The 25,996-nt window shown below is 47.2% G+C and overlaps 1 long non-coding RNA gene across 1 annotated transcript; it reads right to left on the reverse strand.

The window, feature by feature from the left end:
* Positions 1 to 3,645: 3,645 nt before the first annotated feature.
* On the reverse strand, positions 3,646 to 7,829 carry LOC119372052 (uncharacterized). The gene is made up of 3 exons (XR_005179416.2): positions 7,755 to 7,829; positions 4,606 to 4,783; positions 3,646 to 3,883 (listed from the first exon to the last, which is right to left on the reverse strand). It is a non-coding gene; the product is annotated as an uncharacterized LOC119372052 (long non-coding RNA).
* Positions 7,830 to 25,996: the final 18,167 nt, after the last annotated feature.

Raw genomic sequence — 25,996 nt, forward strand, 5'->3', positions numbered from 1 at the left:
CTCAGTTTTCAGCAGTGTATCAGAAGATTTAACGCCGCAGTCGCAATGTGAGCTTTGTCGACAAAATCATTTTCATGAATTTGTAGTTCTGTACCAAGTGGAATTGGACAACGGTTCATTCCATCACGTACCAATTTAATTTCTCCTTTTTATCTTTGCCAGGTTTCACCCGCAGACATTATTGGCCCGTGCCGTGCATTGTGTGGGGCGACGTGAAGGAGCTTGTATGCGGCAAAGAGCCCAGCGAAACCCTGAAGCTACAGCCGAACACGTCGCTAGAAAAAGCATTGGTGCTTTGCTTGTGTGTGTACTACGTCAAGGACCTTGCGTATCCGGTTGCTTTTGGCCAGTTGCTTGGCTTCGTTCAAGCAGTCGTTAAACGTGCCGTTATCGACGAAATTCCATGAGCGCAGAAAACGCTACGGTATTTGTTCACGAAACTACACTTCGTTTGAGTTAAGTACACATCAAAGTTTATGTGCTGCTTAAAGAGACATCCAAAATTCATCTAGTGCCTATTTTACAGTTCCTGTGTGTTTTTTTCTTGGATCGCTCTTCCATAAAAAGAAGCGTTTTTGTAAGTTATGGTCAATAAAAGTTTTACTCAAATTTAAATTCTTGTAAATATTTCGTTCTACTTAACCCCTTATCTTTGATTCAAAATGTAAAGTGTCAGAGCACTCCGCGCAAAATTCCTCACTCAAATTTCTGGACTACCGCATATATAAGTAATCGCCTCGAAAGAATGCATGCACATCAGAGGCTTAATTGTAGGATTCGCCAGATGCACCTGTGGAAGATGCTTTATAAAAGTTTGAGGCAATCGAGAACGCCTTCATTCTCCTAACACTACTAAATTCTGAACGGTGTATAACGAAGATCTAATGCCGCAATCGCGATGTGAGGCTTGTCGATCCGTGACGAGAGGCCTTCCTAAAGCTTAGTTAAGGTGTAAGAGGATTTTTACTTACTTGATGCGGGATTCTCCTGCTTTATAAAATGTGTTTCTGACTGTCAGAAAGTGTTTAAAAATAAATTTGAGAGAAGATAATATTTGTTGTGCTGTATTTGTTGATGGTTGGCGGCTGTTTGGCGGATATATATGCTGGTTGCCCGGCATTAAATAGCTAATTACGAAAATCAAGTTTCGATTTTCATATTGGGCATGGGAACATTCCATTGGTTCTGCGTAATACGAGCTTGCTAGCTGCACCGTAAATAGAAACCGCACTGCCGATGTTGAGCTGTGCGTATATATGTACCGTTGGGTACAACATGGAAAGAGTAGCCAGTGAAATAATGAAAGCTTGTCTCTTATTTCTAGCCTACTCTCTGTACTATAAACCGAAATACATATTTATGTTTCAGCCAGCAAGCTCATTTTACTCTCTCGCAGTGTCGCGTTCTACAGTTTGCACATGTGCAAGATGAAAAGGAAAAATTAATTTTTGTAATGCGCTAATTAATGCCGGGCATCAGTATGTATACTCCTCAAGAAGCCGCCAAACCGATACAGCACAACAAATATTATCTTCCTTTTTGGATGAGCTTTCTTTTTGGATGATTTCTGACAGTCAGAAAGGCATTTCAAGGAGCGGGAGGACGCCGCATTAAGTAAGTAAAACTCCTCTCTTACACCTTCTCTAAGCGTTAAAAAGGTTGGCAGTCACGGTTGGCAAGCGTGGCGCGCTTAGCGTGAAAGCGCACCACGCTTAGTACAAGCGTGCGAAAAATCGCCTCCACTCACGCTTCGCAAGCGTTATGCATCCCGCAAGTCACTCTCAGGAAGCGTGATTTTTTCAGCGTGAAAGCACACCACGCATAGAACAAGCGTGCAAAAACACGCCCCCCTCTCACGCTTGCTACGCGTGAAAATATTTAGAGTGTACGACGCATTGCATGAGCTGCCCAGACTAATATTTTCTTCCTCTTATTGTCAACTAGAATATCGATTACCCCCGTTTCTTCTTTGATCAAATCTGATGCCTTGCGATCTTTCAATGTTACGTCTGTCATTCCCTTTTCCATCTAACGCTGCGTGGTCCTTAATCTTTTCTCTAGTTTCCTTGTTAGTCTTTAGTTTGGGCCCCACACTGGCAATATGTGACGATCGTACACTCCTCGCCTAATATTTACTAGTACACTGGCTAGCCTTGTTTCCTTTCTAAACCACCCCCTCTGTCTCCTTGTCCTGCATCGTTATGCCTAACATTTTTTTGATCCAGCGAAAGGCTATGTCTGTCACTCCGTTAAGACTCGATCCGTGGTTAAGATTCTCTGTATTACTGCGTGTAACTCAGACACCGTGTCGAAGGGCGAACACATGTCAAGCGCATCCCAATCACGCTTAAGTGATATGGTTATTTGATGCACGCCGAGTGACAGTCGTTGGACACTTCAGCTGGTGATCCTGACCCTTTGCTCCTCCTCCAGCCACCCGCCTCTCCAGGGCCGTAACCAAAATTTTATTTCTGAATAGGGAATGGGGGTTCGGCGACTCGCTTTCTTTATGTATGTTCGTGCGCGCGCGCGCGTGTGTTGCATATACAGGTACAAATTCTAAAGGTTCCGGTGAGGGGGCGGAAGGTGTGAACGCTCCTCAACCCTCCCAATGCACCTGTCGCCTGAACAGTGGAGGACGCACTCATAGCTTCCTAGGCTAGATATAAAAGACATAGACGAAAAAGAAAATAAAAAGAGAAAATAAACACCAGCATTCTCTTTCAGGAATCCTGTATAACCATGTATCCTATGCCCATGAATCATTATCCTGACCAATTGCCGCCTAGATTTTCTTCATCGCAAGGTAATTCTTTAGTTCTGGCACCTATTACAGTGGATTAACCAGTTCACAACTCTATCAGGGATGAAGCTTTTGAAACATAGTTCATATATACACAGATCACGGTAGCAGATGAGTTTAAGGCCTCTTGTGCGTTCGTGGTGTCTTCTCTCTTGTGTCCGTGTTTGCACGCCCAGTCTTTTTAACATGAAGCCTCTTGCGCCTCCTCCTCCTCTTGTGGTGCTGCCCTTTTTTATGCTCTTTTATCTTCTCCGCTCAAGAGGGCTTGACAAATGCCCATGAATGTTAGGCGTGCTCAAACCTTTCAGAAAAAACTTTAACGATAAAGTCGGGAATGTGCAAGAGCAACGACATTTGTAATTAGGTCCATGCGATAGTGCATGTTAGGCTATAATGCCCAAGCATATAGTAATAAACGGAACGAAGCGTGCGTCATAACTGAATTTGAGAAAGGCTAGAACAATAGGAAGAGGACTAAAATTTCGTGAAGGCGAGATGTGCAAAAGGCCGAGTGTTTTTTGGTGCTGTTTTTTTTTCTTCTTTCTGAGCATGTGCAGTCCGGTCCATTGCAAAATGAAACAGTCAACTATTATTAAAAGCAACACAACTAAAGAATTTTTGTGCCCCTTACGTAAAACATCCCTTGATATAATCAATTAGACACCACTTTACACATAAATAACTTGTCTTCGTGTTCTTGCGCTGTATGTCAGCAGTAATCGATGTCAGAAATCAAGGGTTGCGTTCCCTTTAACAATGGATCGGACTGTATCAACTAACACGTAAAATTACGTTACGTTCTGGCTCTAGAAGTTTGTAAATGAGATTCAAAAGCATGAAAATATGGTTAGAATGTTTTTTATTGTTATTTCAAACCCAAGTGACCAGATTGAAGAAAGCCCGGTGTTAAAACAGGGAGCATCATGGGATGTGTTCTAGTGGAAAGCATGGGAGCTCGGGCCCGAGCACGAGTGGCTTGAAGATCAATGGGGCGGAATGACTAGGCATTTCTTCAAGAGTGCCAGAGGCAGTGAACAGTAGAATGTGTTAGCGAGTTGAGGTTGCTTTCGGAGAAGTGACCTGAAAAAGAGAGTAACGTGAGAAAACATGAACTTTACGAATGGCATGGAATTTATTTTCACACGCACTAGCATCGCATGGTGTCGATGCTTTGTCTCGAGGAGCATAACTGGAACGTTTTACTCAATACACAATCTTTCTTCAATCTGTTACTCCTCACACCAAGAGGTTGCAGTACACTTTTGCAACCGTCGAGTGGTTAAATCGAGTAGATTGTTTACCAAATACGTCAAAGCTTTTAGGGAGTGCCCAACGTCAAATGTGCTTCCGCCAAACAGAAAGCACGTAGTGTTTTCAATGCTGCAAATCTTCATATTTCCTTAGATTACGTTTGGAAACATGTAGGCTCCAGGATAACCTTGCAGCCTAATCGCACGAACTCATTAACGTAGCCTTGGCGTTCTTAAACTATTACGACCCTCGATCACAATGACTTCCTCTATCCCGTGCTGGAACCGCTCTTTCTTTAAACTGGAACAATATAAACCGTACTGTCTTGGCCAATAGAACGGGCTTCAGAAACATGTATCCTTATTTTTTTTTTCTCCGCTTAGTTTCTGCAGACCAGCCAAGACGTCTAGAGAGAATACAACCAAACTGCACTGACTTAACTATATTGAGTATACAAACATTTCAGTACGAGTACCCTGTCTAGAATTGATAGAGTTGCTAGAAGCCCGTGTTACTTAGGCTCCAGTGGAGTGACCAGGCGCCCTGCTTACCATGAAATGTCGGGGCGCGAGTTTGAGAACAGGCTTAGCGACCGTAGTAGTAGTGAGGGTAGTAGGCGCCGTAGTAGCCGGCATATGGGTACCCGTAGTACAGGCTGTCTGCGACGTAGTACTGTGGCTTGGCCACAGCGTACGAGACAGCGAAGAGGGCCAGCACGGCGAGGAGGATCTGCAATAACAAGCATAATCCGTTATTAAGAAAAAAAATAACATGAACGAACTGAGAAAGGTTGTGTCGCTCGTTCCGAAAATTTTTGTTGTATAGTATCCGAATGCATCTTTGTACGTGTTCGATATCGTGGAATCGCTGACCAAGAAATGTCGCTGGAGTTGAAGTTGTCGACAGAGGACTTATCTTCGTCAGGCAAGTCTTGTCGAAACCCTGGCTCCAGTGACGTTCCCTGTTCAGCGACTTGTCACTACTTCTAGCCTTCATATTTCGCTCAACCCACCGCGGTAGTTACGGTGCTTTACTACTGAACCAAAGGTTGCGGGATCGAACCCCGGCCGCGGTGGCCACATTTCGATGGCGACGAAGTGCTTGAGACCCATATGCTTAAATGCAGGTGCACGTTAAAGAACCCCAGGTGGTCGAAATTTTCGGAGCCCTCCCCTACAGCGTCTCTTTTAATAGTGTCGTGGTTTTGGGACGGAAAACGCGAATTATATATTATAATTATTCCCCCAATCTTCCGTCTTACTTAAATGTCGGAGCTGTTTCGCTAAACACAGACTACAATGGATACGAGACAAGTTACAGTGGAGTTCTTACTTGGCTTTAGCCAAATGACTAAATCCAGTAATGTTTTCGATATCTCAACCAGGCATGTATATTGGGCTGCATAACTATCGGCTCAACCCCATGACGTCAATCCATATTACACTAAGCTTTGCCTAAGGCGCGCGTACAAATCTTTGATTGTACAAAAATACCTTGCTGAAACGTTGTATTGGCCATGCAAGAGAATGAAGCTACAGACTTCATATGGTATTCCGAATAACAGAAAACCTACAATTAACATTGGTTTTGAAGAAAGACTTGCAATTTGTTGGATCTGATACCCATAGTAATAAATAGTGAGATTTAAAAGTGCAGCGATGTCAATGTCGTTGTGAGTAACCGCGTTCAGCTTCTTGCTACGAATGTTCTCAAACGAACGTATTGAATACAAAAATATATAAAAAGTGTTACTACGATAAAAGGTCTCGCCTTGTTTGTAAATGGAAATATGATGGGTTTTCAAATCTCGCGATCCCTGGATTTTTTTTTTTATTTGAACATACTGCAGGCTTTTCACGGCCCATGCAGGAGTGGATACAAGAATACAGAGTGGATACAAGAATACAAACTAAACATCGAAAGAAAATACATAACGAAATAACAAGAAAGTGCAATGCCAACAGATCACAATTCAAACTCGACACACTGTATTATGTTCATAAAAGATTGAATGGTGTTACAGCACACAATATTGTTATCTAGTTGATTCCAATGGTGGATAGCTGACGGAAAAAGGGAATGTTTGTGAGCGTTAACACGACTGAAAGGTTGGTGGATTGACTTGGAATGGTTCAGTCGCAATGAGTGTTTAGGCGGGTCTAGCAGGTAATGAGATCGTGATATGCGGAATTGACCATGATATAATTGGTAAAGAAATTTTAGTCGCGAGATAATTCTGCGATGCCAAAGAGGTTTTAAATTTGCCCTTGCGAGCAAGCCAGCAGAACTGGATTGCCTCGAGAAGTCAGAATATACAAATCTAACTGCCAATTTTTGTATTCTTTCTAGTTTATTAATGAGATGCTTTTGATGTGGACTCCAGATGAGGTCGGCGTACTCTAAACATGGTATAATTAGTGTTTTGTATGCATTAAGTTTAAGGTGTGGTGGTGCAGTGCGCAATTTTCTCCTCAGGAAGGATAGCTTCCTCTCGGCTTTACTACATATGGCTAAAACATGTGGTTCCCAGTTGAGGTTCGATGAGAGAGTAACGCCTAAGTATTTTACTTGGTCACTTTTGTGGATAGTTGTGTTTCCTATAGTATATGTAAAGTTAAGGGGGTTGGTCTTATTTGTGAATGAAATGAAATGAGTTTTGGTTGTGTTTAATTTCATGCCCCAAGTATTGCACCAGGAATAAATCATTTGCAATGAATTGTTCAAATTAACTTGATCGTCTGAATTGTGTACGACTGTGTACACGACACAGTCGTCGGCGAATAGTCGCATTTGAACAGGGTTATTAACAGAAAATTGAATGTCGTTAATAAACATTAAAAACAAAAGTGGAGCAAGAACCGATCCCTGAGGTACTCCAGAGTAAACATCAAGCGGTTGCGATAGATGGTTGTCGATTGTTACCCTCTGTTTCCGTTTAGTTAAAAAACTCTTAATCCAGGCTACTATTTTATCATCAATACCAAAGGCCGATAGCTTTGTTATTAAATCCTTGTGTGGAACAACGTCAAACGCTTTAGAAAAGTCTAAGAAAACGGCATCTAACTGACTGTTCTCGTTAATTGCATTGGCTATGTCGTGAGTTAATTCAGCTAATTGGGTTGTAGTTGAGAGACCTGATCTGAAACCATGTTGATGTTTGTAAAGGAGCTCATTTGTTTCTAAATGAGTTATTATGGACTTGAAAATTATATGCTCTAATATTTTACAGCACGAGCTCGTAAGCGACACTAGGCGGTAGTTACTTATTTCTAGCTTTGAGCCTGATTTGTGTATAGGGACTACTGTAGCGGAACTAAACCATCACCTAGGCGTTGAGTACTATCGCTGACATTCGCCAAAATCACCCTAGAGCCGCGATGGCTTTATTTTTCGCCTGACTTATTGGCGATTCTCGACTGACTCAATGAATCCAAAATACTAGCGAACAGACACTACAGACTGCACAGAACGATGTTCTGTGTAGCCTGTGTAGTGTATGTTCGCTGCCATTGTGGATTCATTATTAGTCAGTACCGACGAGCCCCGCTAAATGGATTAGCGAGTTACTCGACTAACTCGTATCAACAGGTGGATGTAACGCAATGTATACCGTAGAGGAAGAGACGCTATTCGCTAGCAAGAAGCGAGAAATGCGGGAAGACGGATGAACGATATGACAAAATCCAATGTCGATACCTACCAGAACCTTGATCATGGTGGCTGGGTCGGTGGGGGCTCCGAGTGCTGCTGCTCGAGAGAACGAAGAGTGAGTGCCTCTTCACCGACACTTCCGCCATTATATACGATTTCCCTCAAGGCGACGTCTTCGCTTTCGCCCGCCACTCCGTCTCCGTGAATTTCGCAATCGAATAGTTCGCGCGCTAGTGCTCGTGCGCGAAGCGGAAACGAAAGAGAAAGGAAACGCTGATTAAAGATTCGCCAACGCTTGTGCTGCGGCAGTCTATCAGTCACTAATTCATTCAGCCCGCAGCTTTCTCGTTCTTAAGTGTTTTTCTTTGCCACCTTTTTTGGGGTTAAGGCGCGAATATCTCGCTATATAGTGCCACCGCCGACGAAGTGGACGAGTGATGTGGGTACTTTGTAACGATGCTCCCAACTTCCCTCGCTTCCTCTCTAAACGTCGAGCGTAAGACTTCAGTGCAGTGATGCGACGTGTAAAAAAATGACACCAATATACCTAACGCAACCGCGCACTGCGTACAGGCGAATTCAGTGGTGCGAATGACGCATCGTGTAGAAGGCGACGCATGGGCAAAAGAAGGGTTTATCAGTTATGGACGATTTTCGTAAGACATGTGGGCGCCGCCACTTTGTGCTGGTAAACGAATGTTTCCTTATTTCTGCATGTCGTGACGGGAATTAATAGGGTCATGAAACTTCGAATTCACCAGCCAAACCGTTCTCACGCGTTTGCGTCTACCGTAGCACTGTTATTTTAGTTGTTAGAAAGATAGAAAACGGTAAGGTTAAAAGCCCAATATGGCGGCATCGAAACCCATCCGTAAAATTGTGCATAAGAAGCTCAAAAACGGGACGGCCGCGTAATTGTGAGGAATGCAGCAATCAATCAATCAATCAATGAAACTTTGTTTTCGTGAATATAAATGCATATACAAGGATTATTGGGACCACTAGCCTAAAGTGGCTAGTGGCCATAACGTGCATCTCTTTTTGCAACAACCACAAATCAACGTGTGATGGCTCGCTGTTTCGGGTGGGTTTGCTGACGGCATTTCAACAATGTGATTACAGGCGGAATCGCGAAGAGAATCAATAATACGATTTTTCTAAAAGAAGCATTGGGGCTGTTCGTAACCCATATCTGTAGAGTTCGGGAAGTTTGCCAACGGGAACGCGCTGCGGACCAGGTAGGTTGCATTATAGACCAGCAAATTTTGCAGCGGAATTGCCTATAACTAAGTGTCTGCACAATGTAAGGATTGGTCATACAGCGGACATTATTATAATATTCGCAATAAAACATATGATGATTCCTTCGAGCGCAAATAATATGATACCTTGGCGAACTAGTTGTCAATAATGTTTCTTTAAATTCATTTTCACTGATGATTCAACAGCACGTGAAGCTCGACTGTGGTGTTGCAAGTGTTAAGCATCGCACCACTAGAAATTCATATCCCAACTAACTTATTGTGCGACTACAGAATTGTTCATTCTATTCCTCACATTAAAATTCGCGCGACTACTTGCGCACGGGTCGTTGGAAAGCCTATACTCTAAAAGACTATTCTGATATCCTTTGCTGTGCCATGCCATTATTGCACTAAATACACAATGCCATAACAAATTTGAAACACCGGCGATGACATATGCCATCGGGCTCTCTTTCAGTGAACTCCAGATGTTATTATTATTATTATGTGGTTTGAATACACACGCTCACACAAAAAAAAAAAAACACGAAGACACGGGAATAGGGAGGAAACTAGGCTGACAAGTGCCCCCTAAAGGGGCCCAACGCCTGCATCTCCTTCGGGAAGGGGGGAACGTAGAGGAGAGGAAAATAAGCGGAAAGAATGACGAAAGAAAAGAACAAAAGAAAACAATAACACAGACGGGGACACAAGTAGTCACATGGGAAAATGTCTACGAACGCGAGGCCAAATAGGTTTTGTTCATGAAAGTGAGCAGGGCTCGATGGGCCTGGTCACGCCAGGTAGCGCATCCTCCCGGGAACAGGCAAGCAGGCAGTGGTGGTGCACTTAAGTCCAATAAGTCCATATTCCTTGATGAGCAGTGTCCGCTGCATAACGAATGTGGGACACTCTAAATTAGTTGTTCAAGTGTCTCACAGGAGCCGCAAGATGTACATAACGGACTGTCCACACGTCCTTGAATATATAATCGTTCGCGCACTAATACAGAGCCAACTCTTAGAGCTTATATAAGGAGTGCTCTGTCACGACAAGGCAACCCACGACCACGAATGCGGGGAGGGAATGATCTGCTTGCGACGCGCTGGTCGGGATGCTGTTTAGGAGGTGTCGGCGGATCAGCAGACGAGCGCTGTCAAATGCATCAAATTTCTTGGCAGTCGCGCTCGTTGTGGGCCCAAATTGAAGCGAGGTGGTCAGCCTCTTCGTTCCCAGCAATACCCACGTGCGAAGGTATATCCACAGGCAAATGAGCGACACCCCTGAACAGCATGACTATAGCATGAACAGCATGACTATAGGCCATATTGTCCTACAGTCATGCTTCTTTAGACAGGTACCGACCATTAGTGACGCCCTTTCTGGGGCCACCCACGAAAATTCTGAGTGTTATTTCAATAACTCATATCTCTCTTATATACAGACTCGTCCACAGAGCACCACGTAGCCTTTTCGTAAATAGGGATTTGATTTTTCTAACTTCCCTTGAACAGCGATCACGTAACGATGTGTTCATGATCTGGTTTTCTTCCGGCTCGTATGAACACGCACCAACGTTTCTCTTTTAACAACGAAGCTCTTTAAAGGCAGCGGTAATTTGTGCGGCCTATCCTGTCCTGTGTGGCCTATCAGGTATGTGCCACAGAAATTGGGTAAGTCCCACTACTCACCATTGGTCCACAAAAAATTAAGAAGAGAACAGTTAGCCCAACAAACGGGTACGTGCCGCAGAAATTTGTGCGGCGTATCAGAAAACTATCATTATCATAAACGGGCATGTGCCACAGAAATTCGGTAGATCCCACTACTCACCACTGGTCCACTAAAAAGGAAGAAAACAGTTAGCCCAACACTAGGAAACGGGAAAGGCAACGGCGGCTGCGAGAAGACCCCGAAGCGATGGAAGGCCTACGCCAACGACGACATGCCCGTATATCCATGAAAGGGGCGACCGCTTGGTTTCACCGCGAGTTTCTGTCTCTGAAGTTTGGACATCTGTGTCGTGTCGGTGACTGTCTGCGGTTTAACTCAAACCTCACTGCGCTGAGAATCAACGTAGAAACAACCTAGCATCACCTAGCTAAGGCTTAGCAGCGACCTAGAAGCAACCAGATTACTCTTCAGAATCGTCCAATTTCGCTGTTTCAAGGCTTGTGCGGCTTTGTGCAAGCTTCGCCAATATTCTTTTTATTTTTGTTTTTTTTGGGGGGGGGGGGAGTACCTCCCTAGAATATTAGGATGTAGTATGCATACACGACAGTATATTTTTATTCTGCGCTGGGCAGAAGACTGAAGCAGAGGCACATACTGGCTATGTGATTGTACTTTCATATATTGCAGTATACCTTGCCTTGTGACTATCGATAAAGCATTGAAGGCTATGCTTGGATTACGTGATAATTTATCACTTTAACCACATTTTAGATGCGAAGCATCTCTTGCTCGGGGGTATGTCCCGCGGCCTGGTAGTCCGCACTCACACTACACATGAGCAATTCTCCTCCTTCCCTCTCTCCAACAGCTGCGCGTTACTCTCTCCACTTCTCTACCAGCAACTGCTTGCGCTTCTCCTGCGTTCTCGCTTACTCTCCTCCTCTAGTCTCCTCTCCTTCAAGTGGTAGAGCGCTGCGCGCGTTCAGTCCAGCGCTTGCTTCGGTTGACTCCTCTGAAATGCGGGCTCGACATGCCAAAATTCTCTCCTGCGCAGCGCCGCGATGAGCGCCAGCGCATGCGCGTCCCCTCCCCCTCTCTCTCCTCTCCTACGCTGCCTCCCTCTCGCGCGCCTGTCGACCGCGTTCCCCGCTCGCCCTGTGTGGCCAGGCTAGAGGGAAGACACGAAGCGCGTAGTGTTCCTCTTCGCGTTCCACGACGCGAGGTTGGTGGCATGCCCGAGGTCGGTAGCATGCCCAACGAACGCCAACGGAACGCGATCGTGCAAGTGCTCCGGCTTCCCATCGCCTCATGGTCCCCTTTTGTGGGAGATGGTGTAATTTTCTTCTTACTTTCTGCCTTTGGAGCTTTTGTCGTCACTTTTCTTGCTATTGTTCTTGCTGCCTTCTACAGTTCCTCACTGTGCTTTCTGTGTTTGTAGAATAACAGAACTTTTGGTTGACTACATACGTATACATTCCTTTTCTTTTTCTCTTCCTTAGACAGAAAGAAAAAACTACAACTGCTGGGAACGTTCTGATTCTTAACGTAGAGCGCTCTTCCCAAAAGGTCGTTCGGCTATCGGCGAACCATTTATTCACGTCGGCTCGACTGAAAGTGACGTTTGTCACGAACTTCCGCGTGTGTTTTAGCACGCCAAGAGCGCGTGTTGGGTGCACGGGAGGGAATTGTTTAACGGTGCACGCGTATTTGTGTACGCTTGCGTCTGTTTCCGCGTTTGTGTAGACATTGCGAATGCAAACACGAAAGCACAAACATATAGCACCGAAATCTTCGTAAGCTCTCACCACATTGTGCAGGTGTGTGCGACTCAATTTCCACGAGGATCAAAAGAAATACATACGGGCGTGCCCAGATTTCGGTGCCTGGTAAGAACAATTGGGGTGCTTTTGTTTTATGTGTAAATACTCAATGACTAAATGGGAAAGAGTCGATGCACCGAGTTGCACAAGCCTGAGCCAGGTGCGTCAGCTATGTGTACGTCCGACTACGTTCAAGTTCGTCAATTATCTGTTTAACGTTAAGGCTACACACACACACACACAAACACACACACACACACACACACACACACACACGCGCGCGCGCGCGCGCACGCACGCACGCACACACACACGCACACACGCACACACGCACGCACACACACACACACACACACACACACACACACACAGAGAGAGAGAGAGAAAGATAGTTGATTTGGGCGAATAGTCTACCTTTACAGAACACCTGAAAAGGCACTCTTACACCAAGAGGAGGCTGGACAAGCAAGATATGAAGAAAGTGAAAAAAAAACCAAATAAAAAAAAAAAGAAAAACGGGAGACCGCCGAAGACGCCGCTTTGAAAACTCCCGCAGCGACGTCATCAGCTTCCGAGGGAGTCATGACGTCATTACTACTCGCAGGGACGTGTCGTGAATTTTAACGCTGTGTGCTCGAATGTAGTTAAAGGCACTCTAAGAAAAAAAAGGTTTATCTCGTACTAGTAGCTTTCTCTTTCACGATACCAAACGCACCACGCTGGCCCTGAGAAGAGGCATGGTAAGCGAGAAAACGTGCACCGTGAAAATACAGGTGCCGACGCCACCTTCATGTTCTCGCACAAAGGTCATATAGGCATTATTAATTAACTCCCCTAAAACAAAAGCTGTTTTATTCCGCCCAAAATCCTTACCGTGTAACCTCGGTGACTTCCTACACTTAAATCACTCTGTCATTGAAATACATCCTGTAACTATTAGCTGGGAGTCATTTTTAACGAATTTATGCTTTGGGACCACCACACTGACTGCCTACGCACTAAACTTCCGAAAGTGTAAGGCATGCTAAGGAAATGTATGCGCTTTGTTTGGCCCAGTCCATCAGAACTGTTTAGTATACACTGCCTTGTTCGAATAGCTCTATCGTTATTCTCATCTCATTCTTCATCGTCATCCGCCACAGCATCAACAATGTGCGCATAAAAAAATGCCTTAGAGACTCTAAGTGGGTACCTTGCATGCCCGCAGAATGATGAATAATGGCATAGTGGGTATTTCTCTACTTCACAAATTTATGACGATCAATGGCTTAGTGGGTACACCTTGCAAGTGATCTAGCAGTAGTTGCCCCATGAGAGTTTGCAAGGGGCTCTAGAAAGGCCGCTCCTTCAGCTTTCGCTGTGACTGTGCTGCGTGTTACGCTCAGGCCTCTCAATTTTTCTTTTCCTTTTTTGTGAGTGAATCCCGCTCATATGTAACAATAAAGAGATAAGCGCGCGCGGTAGATATTAATGCAGCCATATAGTGCTGCACACGATGCATGGAACGAGGTTTAGACGCGAAAACGCGGTATCCTTGATGTCAGTCGGCATGGAGGTCGAGGTTGGCATGTTCAACCAGGCATCGCACATGCGAGCGGGGAAACACGTATGTCGCGGCGGCGCCGGAAGAAAACTGGCGCAGCAGTAAAGAAAACACCTTTAAGAAAGATGGCAAAAAAATGCAGTCGAGTCGGGCAGGCAAATTCGCGTTCATCTTGGCAGCGCGTGCACCGAGGTGTGTGCATGTGTGTGCATGCACGCCTCTGCTTATAGAGGTGACCTTGAACCTTTTCCGACGTGACAAGAGGCACTGGATGGAAAATAAAAAAAATCAGAGATAGGGAAATATGCGTACCGTTGTATGCGGGCAAAACCGTTGTCAGTACTCGAGTGAACAGTCACCACTGTAAAGGAAATGTATGGCGCGCTGGGTTTTTTTGTTTTTTTATCTCTCAAAGAAAGATTCGGCCAGGCCAAAATTTAGAAAAAGCGGCTACGCCACCCTTCCCGCCCTTCTCCAGTCAGCGCCGCCCCTGATGCCACGACGTCATTCATGTTACGCGATTATTGTCACGCACGTCAAGTCATCATCCGTAATTGAAGTCAATCCTGTCATGTCATTCACGCATATATTTTATACATTGAGGGGGCGCCGAATGCAGTCAAGCCGGCAATGGAAAAAAAGATCGAGCCAGCACCACTCTGTGAAAGATGGTTTAACAAAACTTGAAATTCGGCGAGATGGTCCATAGCTGCTTGGAAATTTTGTGCGCGAAAATACTACAACTCACCAGAACGAGAGACAGGACGGGCGCTACTTTCATCTAACTTTACTTGCGGCTTCGCCAGCAAATATATGCAGAAACCACACATGCTCAGAAAATCAAGTGCATTGTCACTAAGACGTTTTCACTTCAGTAAAAATTATCAAGATATTCAGTTTCTGCCTTCCAAAGCTTCATCGATGTGTCACTGGCACACCCTACCCCTCTCTTCCTGATATGAAACGCTTCCAGTAACTCCCGTGGTAGCCCCTAAACAGCGCCGCAGTTAAAAGATGAAGAGAGGCCTAGGGCGTGCTCACGCTCGTCTCGTGCGCTTCCCTTTGCCAGCACAGCCCGTAGGTCGGCCCTGGACCTTCAGATACCTTATAGTAAAGGTGTTTTGCTTGTTGTCGCCTTCGTGTTCTCTCTGAGAGCTCAGACCGACCACTGTCTCTGAGCCCACATTTGGCGCCCAACGTGGGGTGTTCGTGCGGAATGCGACGACGTCTGCGCTGTCACTGCCCGAACTCGGACAGTCCAGCGCGGCCGCGCCAGCCACGCCCAGCCACGTCTAGGAGCGCCCGGTGGCGTGTCGCCCGAGCACCAGCCCGCGCCACGCACCACACGCGCACTTCGTCGTCGTCTATCTGTTTCACGGCGTCCCTCTGGCGGCATTCCCATACTGGTAACCCACAACGTGTGATAGATGTCGTGCCAATTAACATCAAGCCCGCCATGCGGTGCATGTAAAGCACGCAGAGCACGCGGACAAAGGAAGAACACTATACACGCGCGCTATGTACATGTGCCACATTTTCTCCCTGTCCGCGTGTTTCTTGATCTATACTTGCGCGCAGTGTATAGTAAAAACAAGGCCGAATTTCATCCTTAATTCTTTTTTCATGGTAAGCCATTCATGTCATGTTTCGATACAATTTAGGCAAATCATGTCATCCATGCACAACATTCATGTAACATGATGCCATCCGCCATGCACGTCACATCATTATGTCTTGCCATCAATTACGTGACATTTCTTGCTTTCGGCTGTTGTGGGCATACAGCCGCAGCAAAAACAAAAGTTGGCTTTGCCGCACAGTATCATATTGCAAGACCGCAATCCTTTGCGCAACTATGATTCCTTGCCATATGCAGAAAAACTAGCGGCGTTGCCGAACAACGCTGCAGCTTTCGCAGCTGACATATACAGACGACACTAACTGGCCTCTAATGTGGATATGGTAAATGTCTACGTCAGAAGCGACAATTAGGAAAATTTCGGCTTTTTATCGAAAGCGTCAGGTTGTTTCTGCCACTGTTACGCAAGTTTAAGAGCATCGTCGATGCCTTCAGAGAGCGCCGGCCACTCGCTGTCACATAGTCCATAAAGAGAAGACTGTAATAACACCAATTACAGCGATCAAGGATACTCGCGAAAGCTCTGTTCCACAGAGAAATAGCACAAGATAGCACAAGAACTTTTTTCTTTGCTATCTGATCGTGCGCATTTTTTCACGTCATTTCCGTGACGGAAATACGTCACTGAAATCTTGGTGGATCCCGGCGTAAAACACTTTCGTGTTATAAAAAAAAATCTAACAAACATGTGATCTATGTCCTCCGAGATTCCGGGAGCGCCCATCTCCACTCGCTAAGCCTACAACATCGATTATACGAATATGGCTCTCGAAAACGGTGGCGAATCGACGCGAATACTTTGTTGTAGAAGCTTAAGGACATTAATATAAAGCAAATGAAGGCATCAGTTCGGAGCTGACGAACTACAGGGCGCAGGATGGCCACTTAATAGATTCGAGGCGGACGTGACCTGCTAGGGACACCTTATCACCACTAGGAGGTCAGTGGTGGCAGCGATGTTTATGGTCTCGCGTACGCACTTGGGGCTTCGCGCAAATGCAGTATCGCCGCCCCAACGTCTTGGGCACGCAAGCCGCTTGGGTACATGAGTACACGGTTCATGACTTCGAGCAGAAAAACAGTGCTAAAAAGACAGGAGGACGAGGAAAGGAAAGATTTGTGTCATTTCCTCGTCCCGTCTTTTTAGCGTTGTTTTTCTACTGGAAGTCTTATAACCCTCACGTTACTAGACAGAATGGCGCTTTCGCTGACGAGAGATTCAGATTAACCACGAGAGAGAAAGCGAACCGTTCACATTTTCTACGGGTACAAGATCGCACCACTTCGAGAACTAGCGGCCACTTATGACTGGTACGTTTTGTTTTTTTGCCCTCGATACAGTGTGTAATTATTGGATAGCATACGGGAGAGCACTTAAGCAACTGTTCAAATTCAGATGGACAGCGAAGCAACTTGTCGGAGGCACCGATGTCCTTCGCACACTCCCCCTTCACCTTTGGGGAAACGACAGGAAAACGAATCGTCGAAATCAGTACCTCCATCTCTTTTTCGTGGTCGTACTTTACACCACTGGGGCGTCCAGAGGAGGGGATGGGGGGGATGTCCTGATGTCCTGGCCCTTCCCCCTCCTTAATTATTGAACTTATGTCTCCAACAAGAGGACCTATCAGGTCCTTCCATAAGCTGACACTCCTCCTGGAAAAATCCTGCATCCGCCCTTTGTTATGAAGTAGGGGGGTCCCTCTCTGGTGCACAGCTGAGAATACGGGTCGTGGTATCCCAGCCGCTGTCACCACTGTCGTGAACTTCGCTAAGTAGCGATGGTAGCGCCTCGACTAGGGCGCAAGGCTGACGAGCCGTCGTAGCCGAAGAAGAGCTTTCGTTCAGACGCAGAGCAAGGAGGCAATCGTTTTTAGTAAAACGATAACAACTTTTATAGCAGGTAAATTTTTGGTCGTGCAAAGCCTGCCAGCACGACAAAGTCGGCTGGGGCGACTGCCCTAACAAGGGGCCGGCACGGCCTTCTTAAATAATGTGCAAGTTCATTGTCTCTTGTCCTCTCCACGGTGTTTGGGGCGTGGTCCACACCGTCCGCCAACTCCGCACTGTCGAAGACAGTCTGATTCCCACAGCCAGGAAGTCTGGGGAATTCCACCTGCGCGAATGGGGCACAGACAGTTCGTCGTAGACCGGCGCAGATCCGCCGAAGATGGACCTTTTCGCCGGAACCGTAGCGAAATGACGTTGGTGGAGGAAACAAGAGTTCGTAAAAACTCTGGCGACTAGCCAGTCCTCGCGTGGGGAGAAGCGTTGCTCGAGGGCAGGAACTGTGGCACAACACCTTGTTCCTCAGTTGCAGTATGCAGTTGGTCAGCTTTGCATTGTATATTCGTCGCGAAGGCCGGTGGCGTCCGCGTCTTAACTATCACACAGAGGCGTTTACCTCCAGTAACCGTAGTACAATCGGCGTAGTACTACCGGTGCCTTCAGGTTCATTCTTGCGAGCTTCGCTCTTCATTTTCGTTGCGAGTTAGGGACTAACAACGACTTTTAATAAACACAGTAATGGTTAACCAGTTTAATACGAGAACTATACAATATTATACAGAGCCCCAAAGTGTATATGCGGGTGATCAATGGAGGGTGAAGCGGAAGCGTTTCACGCGTGCGTGAACCTCTCAACCTTGAAGGTTTCGGCGGCTGTTCTTTATATATCTACGCTTCTTATTTCGTATCGCTTTCGTTCTCTGAATTTCACGGTTGGCCGCAGCATGCATCTGCGGAGTCGGGCCTTTGAAGGGTGAGCGCCGTTTCCTCAGCTCCGCGCTTCGCTAGCGGGCCGAGGTATTATACATCGCCGGTTCGCGCCTCCCGCAAAATCTTCCGAGCGATTGCGAAGCGCCGTCACAGCCCGCGGCCCATGGCTTCTTGCCATACGTGCTAAATGTCGCCGCCAAGTGGTGCGTTTGTAGCAAGACTTGGCCTCAGTTTGACCCGATTTTTATTTTCTCTTATTTATCTCTATTTCACCGCGGTGTGTAGAACCGGCAGTGGATATGCAACCGTGACACGCCGGCAGCGCGCGTTGTACAGTTTCAAAAGCTGTACACGCGTTTTGCTTCTTAAGCCGGCAGCAGCAGCAAACACGGGGGAACTACGGCATAAAAGGTACGGTGTGTAAGCCACGCGAGGTGCACCCGTGCGTGAGACATCTTAATAGAAGTTTCAATACGCCTACGTCACGGGACACTGTAAACCTTGCCGTAGAAAGAAGCTTGTGGAAGTCAGATAGAAACAGGGGAAAAAAGTCACACGGGACGACTCGAAGGCGAAAGCCACCTTCTTTTCCTTCTCAGTCAATTTTACTGATATTGTAACGTATTGCAAGAGGGGTCACACAAACACTGGTTTTATTATGGGCGAACTTGTGCCCAGAAAAGTAGGTGAAATAAATGAAAGAGTCCGCTAAAGCGTTCCACAAAAGTGTCTCTTCCCGAACACACTTCTTCGTCGCCTCGCAGATCAGCCGCACTGTCTCGAGCCCGTGCACGAGGAGCGCCGCGGTGCCACAAGAAGCGCGCGCAGGCGCGAGACATTGTAGACGCTTACATAGCGGCTCGCTGATCCTCTTGTTGAAAAGCAGTCCTTGCGGCATTAGTCCCCCTCCGAAATACGCATCGGCCCGATGCGCGATTGGGGGTGGTAACCAAAGGGGGGGTGCTATGTTTCATTATCTCTCGTAATAGGGCTTCATGCGGACAACGTGTACGACTTCTGCATGGTTTTTCCGTCTTGAGCGCCCTTGTCCTTCGGGGATTACTTGATAAGTTAAGTCACTTAGTCGGCGGAGAACCTTATATGGACCAAAGTAGCGTCGAAGGAGTTTTTCTGACAGCCCGCGGCGTCGTATTGGTGTCCATACCCATACTTGATCGCCTGACTGGTACTTCACTTCTCTGCGGCGCAGGTTGTAGTAGCTCGCGTCCTTGGATTGTTGTTGACGTATTCGGTGACGCGCCAACTGGCGTGCTTCTTCAGCTCTTTGTAGGAAGTCGTCAATGTCGGATGGCTCATAATTGTCGTTGTCGACTGGTAGCATGGCGTCGAGTGTTGTAGTGACCGTACGGCCATAGACCAGCTGAAATGGTGTGACGCGAGTGGTCTCCTGTAGAGCCGTATTGTAGGCGAAAGTTGCGTAAGGCAGGATTTCGTCCCACGTCTTATGCTCCATGTCCACGTACATCGACAACATGTCAGCAATGGTGCGGTTTAGACGTTCCGTCAACCCGTTCGTTTGGGGGTGGTATGCAGTGCTTTTTCTTTGACTGGTGTTAGTCATCATCATCAAGCACTGCATCAACTCAGATGTGAAGGCTGCTCCTCGATCGGTAATGACTACCGTTGGGGCGCCATGTCGGAGAACTATGTTGTGAACGAAGAACTTGGCAACTTCTGCTGCCGTTCCTCTCTCAAGGCAACCAGTTTCAGCATACCGTGTTAAATAGTCGGCCGCGACGATAATCCACCTCTTCCCTGAGGATGTCATTGGAAACGGCCCAAGAAGATCCATTCCAATTTGCCGGAATGGAGCCTCAGGTGGGTCTATGGGCTGGAGAAGGCCGGCCGTCTTTAGAGGTGGCGTTTTGCGCCTTTGACATTCGCGACATGTCTTCACATAATGCTGCACCGATGCTAACAGCTTGGGCCAGTAATATTTCAGGCGAATTCTGGCGAATGTCCGGCTGACGCCCAAGTGGCCCGACGACGGTTCATCATGGCAAGCTTCTAATATTTCATGCCTCATGGCTAACGGCACAACGAGTAAGAACTTTTCCTTGTTGCGTCCGAAGTTCCTCTTGTAGAGTACATTATCACGCAGACAGAATGAGGATAATGCCCTCTTAAATACACTTGGAACTTGGGAGTCATGCCCTTCGAGGTACTTTATCAATGGGAGCAGTTCTGTGTCAGCTCGTTGATGCTCGGCGATATCCGAAGCTTCCACCAGACAAAGGAATGGGAAGTCGTCCTCTTCTGAAGGAGTAGAGTCCAGTGGCGAGCGCTATAAGCAGTCAGCATCGTTATGCTTCCTTCCAGACCTGTACACAACGGTAATGTCGTACTCTTGGAGTCTGAGGCTCCATCTCGCAAGTCGCCCCGACGGGTCTTTTAAGCTTGCCAGCCAGCAAAGTGAGTGGTGGTCGCTGACGGCGCGGAACGGCCTTCCGTAGAGGTATGGCCTGAACTTGCTGATGGCCCATATTACTGCCAAGCACTCCTTTTCTGTCGCGGAGTAGTTTTTTTCAGCTTTTGAGAGGGTGCGGCTGGCATAAGCTATTACTTTCTCTTCTCCATTTTGCCATTGAACCAACACCGCGCCGAGACCAAGATTGCTTGCATCTGTATGGACTTCGGTATCCGCGGTCTCGTCGAAGTGAGCGAGGATCGGCGGGGCTTGTAAACGTTTCTTTAATTCATTGAAAGCTGCTTCTTGTTCCGTATGCCAAATGAATGGTTGCTCCTCTTTTGTGAGTCTGGTTAGAGGTTCGGCAATTTTCGTAAAATTTTCCACAAATCGCCTGTAGTAAGCGCATAAGCCCAGAAATCGACGCACCTCCTTCTTGTCTCTCGGCTTGGGGAATTGTGCGACGGCCGCAGTCTTGTCGGGGTCCGGACCGACACCTTCAGCACTGATTACATGACCCAGGAAAAGCAGCTTTTCAAATCCAAACTGGCACTTTTCCGGCTTAATAGTCAGGCCGGCCGATTGGATAGCCTGAAGCACTAAACGTAGTCTCTCTACGTGCTGGTCAAACGTTGCAGAAAATACTACAACATCGTCTAAGTAGACTAAGCATGACTGCCATTTGAGGCCCGAGAGGACACTGTCCATCATGCGCTGGAATGTCGCCGGCGCACAACAGAGGCCGAATGGGAGTGCTTTAAATTCATACAGGCCGTCCGGGGTTACGAAAGCAGTCTTTTCGCGGTCTCTTTCATCCACCTCAATTTGCCAATACCCGCTTTTTAAATCCAATGACGAGAAATATCTCGCGTGCCGTAGCCGATCTAATGTGTCATCAATACGCGGCAAGGGGTATACATCCCGCTTTGTCACGCTGTTAAGTTTCCGGTAATCAACACAGAATCTCAACGTGTTGTCCGTTTTCCTGACAAGAACTACTGGTGATGCCCACGGACTGTTGGACGGCTGTATGACATCGTCCTCCAGCATCTCTTGCACTTGACCCTTTATGACCTCTCGTTCTTTTGGTGAAACTCTGTACGGGTGTTGATATACTGGCCTAGTTGCGTCGTCCGTTATTATTCGGTGCTTAACGATCTGCGTGCGACGTACTTTTGACGAGGTGGAAAAACACTGTGAGAAATTTCTTATAAGGTCTTCTATGACTTTCCTTTCGGCTGGCGATAGATTTCGGCTGATCGAAACTGCTGCTCCCACATCATGCGTAGTTTCCGAAGCATGTGGCGCTGACACCAGGCTACATAAATCTGTGGCTGCAGTAAAACTGTGTAGAAAGGCGATGGCAGTGCCCTTTGCAACATGCTGAATTTCATTTCGGAAATTTGTGAGCAAAACATTGGCACACCCACCACGTAAGTGAATAATGCCCCGAGCTATGCAAATGCCTTTCTTTAGCAGTAGTTCGACGTTGCCATCCGCTATACCTTCGGAATCGACGAATGCGTCATTTCTTACGCCAACCAGCACACTGCATCGTGGTGGCACGGTTACGTCCCTATCGATAACCCGCAATGCAGTGCTCTCTACTTCCTTCTTGTCTATCGCCAGTTTCGTCGAGAAAGAAACGCTAGAATTCTGAAGGTTGATTATGGCACCGTTCGCTAGCAGGAAATCCATCCCGAGTATTACGTCTCTCGAGCATTCTGGAAGCACGATGAAATCAGCGACGTAAGTAGCACCCTGAATTTCGATTCTCGCAGTGCATCTTCCCAGAGGTGTTATAAGGTGGCCCCCAGCTGTACGTATTTGTGGTCCACTCCATGGCGTCAAAACTTTCTTTAGATCCCTTGCGAACGCATAGCTTATGACTGAATAATCGGCACCAGTATCTACCAAAACGCTCAATTCACGCCCGTCCACCGTAACGCGCAAGTCTGAAGAAATTTTTTCTTTACTTATCGTGGACGTCGTTTTCTGCTCATCGCTGCTGCGTTGGGGCCTTGACGGAGGATCTTCGCTTTGTCGAACATCAGCGGCCTTGCCTCCCCAGGTCGCTGGCTTTAGTTTTCCTGCCGCGGACTCATCGAACGACGCCTTGGTGAACTTGAAGATGGGGAACTTGAACGCCGGGGGCTTGGCGATCGATAACGAGTAGGTGCTGGTGACCTTGGCTGGTGCTGAAAACTAGCCGTTGGGAATTGATGCCTCGACAGGTAATCTTGTATTTCAATGGGTCTTTCACCATTACGCGGGCATGGCGCATTTACAGAAAACCCACGCAGACCGACTCTTCGATATGGGCACATTCGGTAAAGATGTCCAGCTTCTCCGCAATGAAAACAGAGCGGCGTCCTGTCAGGTGTGCGCCACACGTCGCTTTTTCGTGGCCTCAGTTTTCCTTGAAAGGACGAGCCGTGCGAAGCCGATGGGTGGCCACTGGGGGCTGCGAACGAAGCATTGTGCACGGCGGGTTGGCGTAGAGCGTCCGCGTACGTTGGTACACGACGTTCCTGCAGCGGTTGTTCGAGCCGGATAGGTTGCGCCTCAGGTTCCGGTTGAAGAAGTGCGTGCCGAACTTATCACGAACGATGGTGGCGAGGGTAGAAACTGTGGGCGTGACTTGTGGTTGCAGAAGCTTCTGAAGCTCTTCCTTTACAATGGATCGCACCAGTTCCCTTAGTGCTTCACTGTTGCTGCCTTGGCTCACCGAAAGGACGTCCACTGGTGCATTACTGGCATCACGGTTGTAGTGACGGGCACGCTGCTGTAGCGCCCTCTCTATGGTCGTGGCTTCAGCACGGAACTCGGCAACGGTGCGTGGGGGGTTGCGAACCAACCCTGCAAACAAGTCCTGCTTGACTCCACGCATCAGGTGGCGCAGTTTCTTCTCTTCCGTCATGTTCGCATCGGCGCGTTTGAAGAGCCGGGACATGTCTTCGATATACATGCTGACGCTCTCGTTAGTGCGCTGGTTCCTGGATTGGAGAGCGGTTTCTGCCTTCTCTCGGCGATCGGTGCTGGCATACGCAGCGAGCAAGTGTTGTCGAAAATCTTCCCATGTTGCTATCACTGCTTCGTGATTCTCAAACCATACCCTCGCTGCATCTTCCAACGCGAAGTACACGCGGCCCAGTTTCCTTGCCTCGTCCCAGCCGTTGATCTTTGCGACCCGCTCGAAATGCTCCAACCAGTCTTCTACATCTTCGAACGCATCGCCGTGGAAGGGTTCAGGCATGCACGGTGGGGACACGATGAGTTCCGATGATGCCGCCGGGCTGGCCATGGCTCTGGAGTTGACGGCGAACGCTGCCTGTGTTGCCGGAGCAGTGGGGAGCGGTCCGAATTCAGGCGGGTCTCCTCGGAGGCGGCGGCTTGAACGCTGGTGTACTGGAGTCAGTTCGCCAGGTTCCAATCGTTGAGGATCAGGGCTCCGTTCTCTTGCGCCAAGGGGACTTCCAATCATACCCCGCACCTCCACCAGAATGTAACGTATTGCAAGAGGGGTCACACAAACACTGGTTTTATTATGGGCGAACTTGTGCCCAGAAAAGTAGGTGAAATAAACGAAAGAGTCCGCTAAAGCGTTCCACACAAGTGTCTCTTCCCGAACACACTTCTTCGTCGCCTCGCAGATCAGCCGCACTGTCTCGAGCCCGTGCACGAGGAGCGCCGCGGTGCCACAAGAAGCGCGCGCAGGCGCGAGACATTGTAGACGCTTACATAGCGGCTCGCTGATCCTCTTGTTGAAAAGCAGTCCTTGCGGCAATATGCAGGGCTGGGCAACGATACTCTGAAATCAGTGTATCGCGATACGATACAAGATACTCAGGCAAGAAGTATTTGAGATACAGATACAAGGTACCGCAACACTGACTGTATCCGATACGATACATTCGAATTGTATCTTAACATACTTCAATCATTCGCAAATTTTGTTCTTATATGTCTAAATAATGTCGCACTAAACGCCTATGCACAAAAATGTTCGCTTAAAAATTTTTTAACTGCGATTATCTTAAAAGCTTTGTATTTCGTGCTCAAGGCATATTAGTTTCATTCCAACCTATTGGCGTTGCTTTAGCTGATTGCAGTTTTTGCTTGTCGCTCGTGTAATTGGTGGCAGTCGCTGCTCTGCTTGCCGACGAGCTAGCGGGTTGCCATGTAATCACAAGAACTTCAATGCCATCAATCACAAGAACTTCAGCGCTATTGGCACCACCATGCCTCCGCATGATGGTGCCAATAGTGCTGGGGAGTTCTACCTTGTCCGTAAACGCATTACGGTCTTCGCAATACCGAATCACCAGGCAGGTGTACAGCAGTAGGAACGCTGGCAGCGACATTATTTGATACGCATCGTGTTTACGCAGGTGACATAAAACTGCAATGACTTTTACATTCTACTTATCTGCTTGCGTAAAGCGTTCGTTAGCGACGTACTCAGTAATTCGCGATTTTTTAACAATTTTTCTTCTACAAGAGAAGCCCAGAAACGTCCCAGACGTATTGTATAGTGGCACAAAGCGCCGCAGGACACCGCCGCTATTCCCACTATTTGCCACTTATAGCTCCAATTACCTGGTGATTAGTAACAATAAAAACATTTAGGAAGCCTGAAAAAGGAAACACATATATCTAGCTAAGTGAAATAGAAAAGCGGTTCCGTACTAAAAACAGTGAATAAGCATAGAAAGCGATGCAGGCGGCACCCCCAAGAGAATAATTGTTGCGTTTTACGTCCCAAAACCACGGTATGATTATGAGAGATGCCGTAGTGGAGGTCTCCGAAAATTTCGAAAACCTGGGGTCTTAACCCTTTGAGGTACACAGGACACATATGTATCCATGACTAGCCATAACTAGATCAGGTGTATCTAAGGAACTGCTTCGTCGAGGGACGTATAACTTGTACATTTGACTCGTTTAAGCTATCTTTAGCAGAATCTTATATTTTGGTCGGCTTCACTGCCCTACAAATTTCACCCAAAGCGCCGTTTGCGACCCCGGTGGGAATTTTCTAGTTTTCTTGTGTACCTCAGAGGGTTAAAGCCTAAGATACATGTATCTCTGATACTGTCCAGCACTCATGGGAGTAAACAGCGCAAAAATCAAGACGACGCACACAGGAAGAAAAGACACGCACACACTTCCTGTGTGCGTCGTCTTGATTTTTGCGCTGTTTACTCCCATGGATCCATACCAAC

The sequence above is a fragment of the Rhipicephalus sanguineus genome, chromosome 10, assembly GCF_013339695.2.
Source record: "Rhipicephalus sanguineus isolate Rsan-2018 chromosome 10, BIME_Rsan_1.4, whole genome shotgun sequence".
Taxonomy (NCBI): Eukaryota; Metazoa; Arthropoda; class Arachnida; order Ixodida; family Ixodidae; genus Rhipicephalus; species Rhipicephalus sanguineus.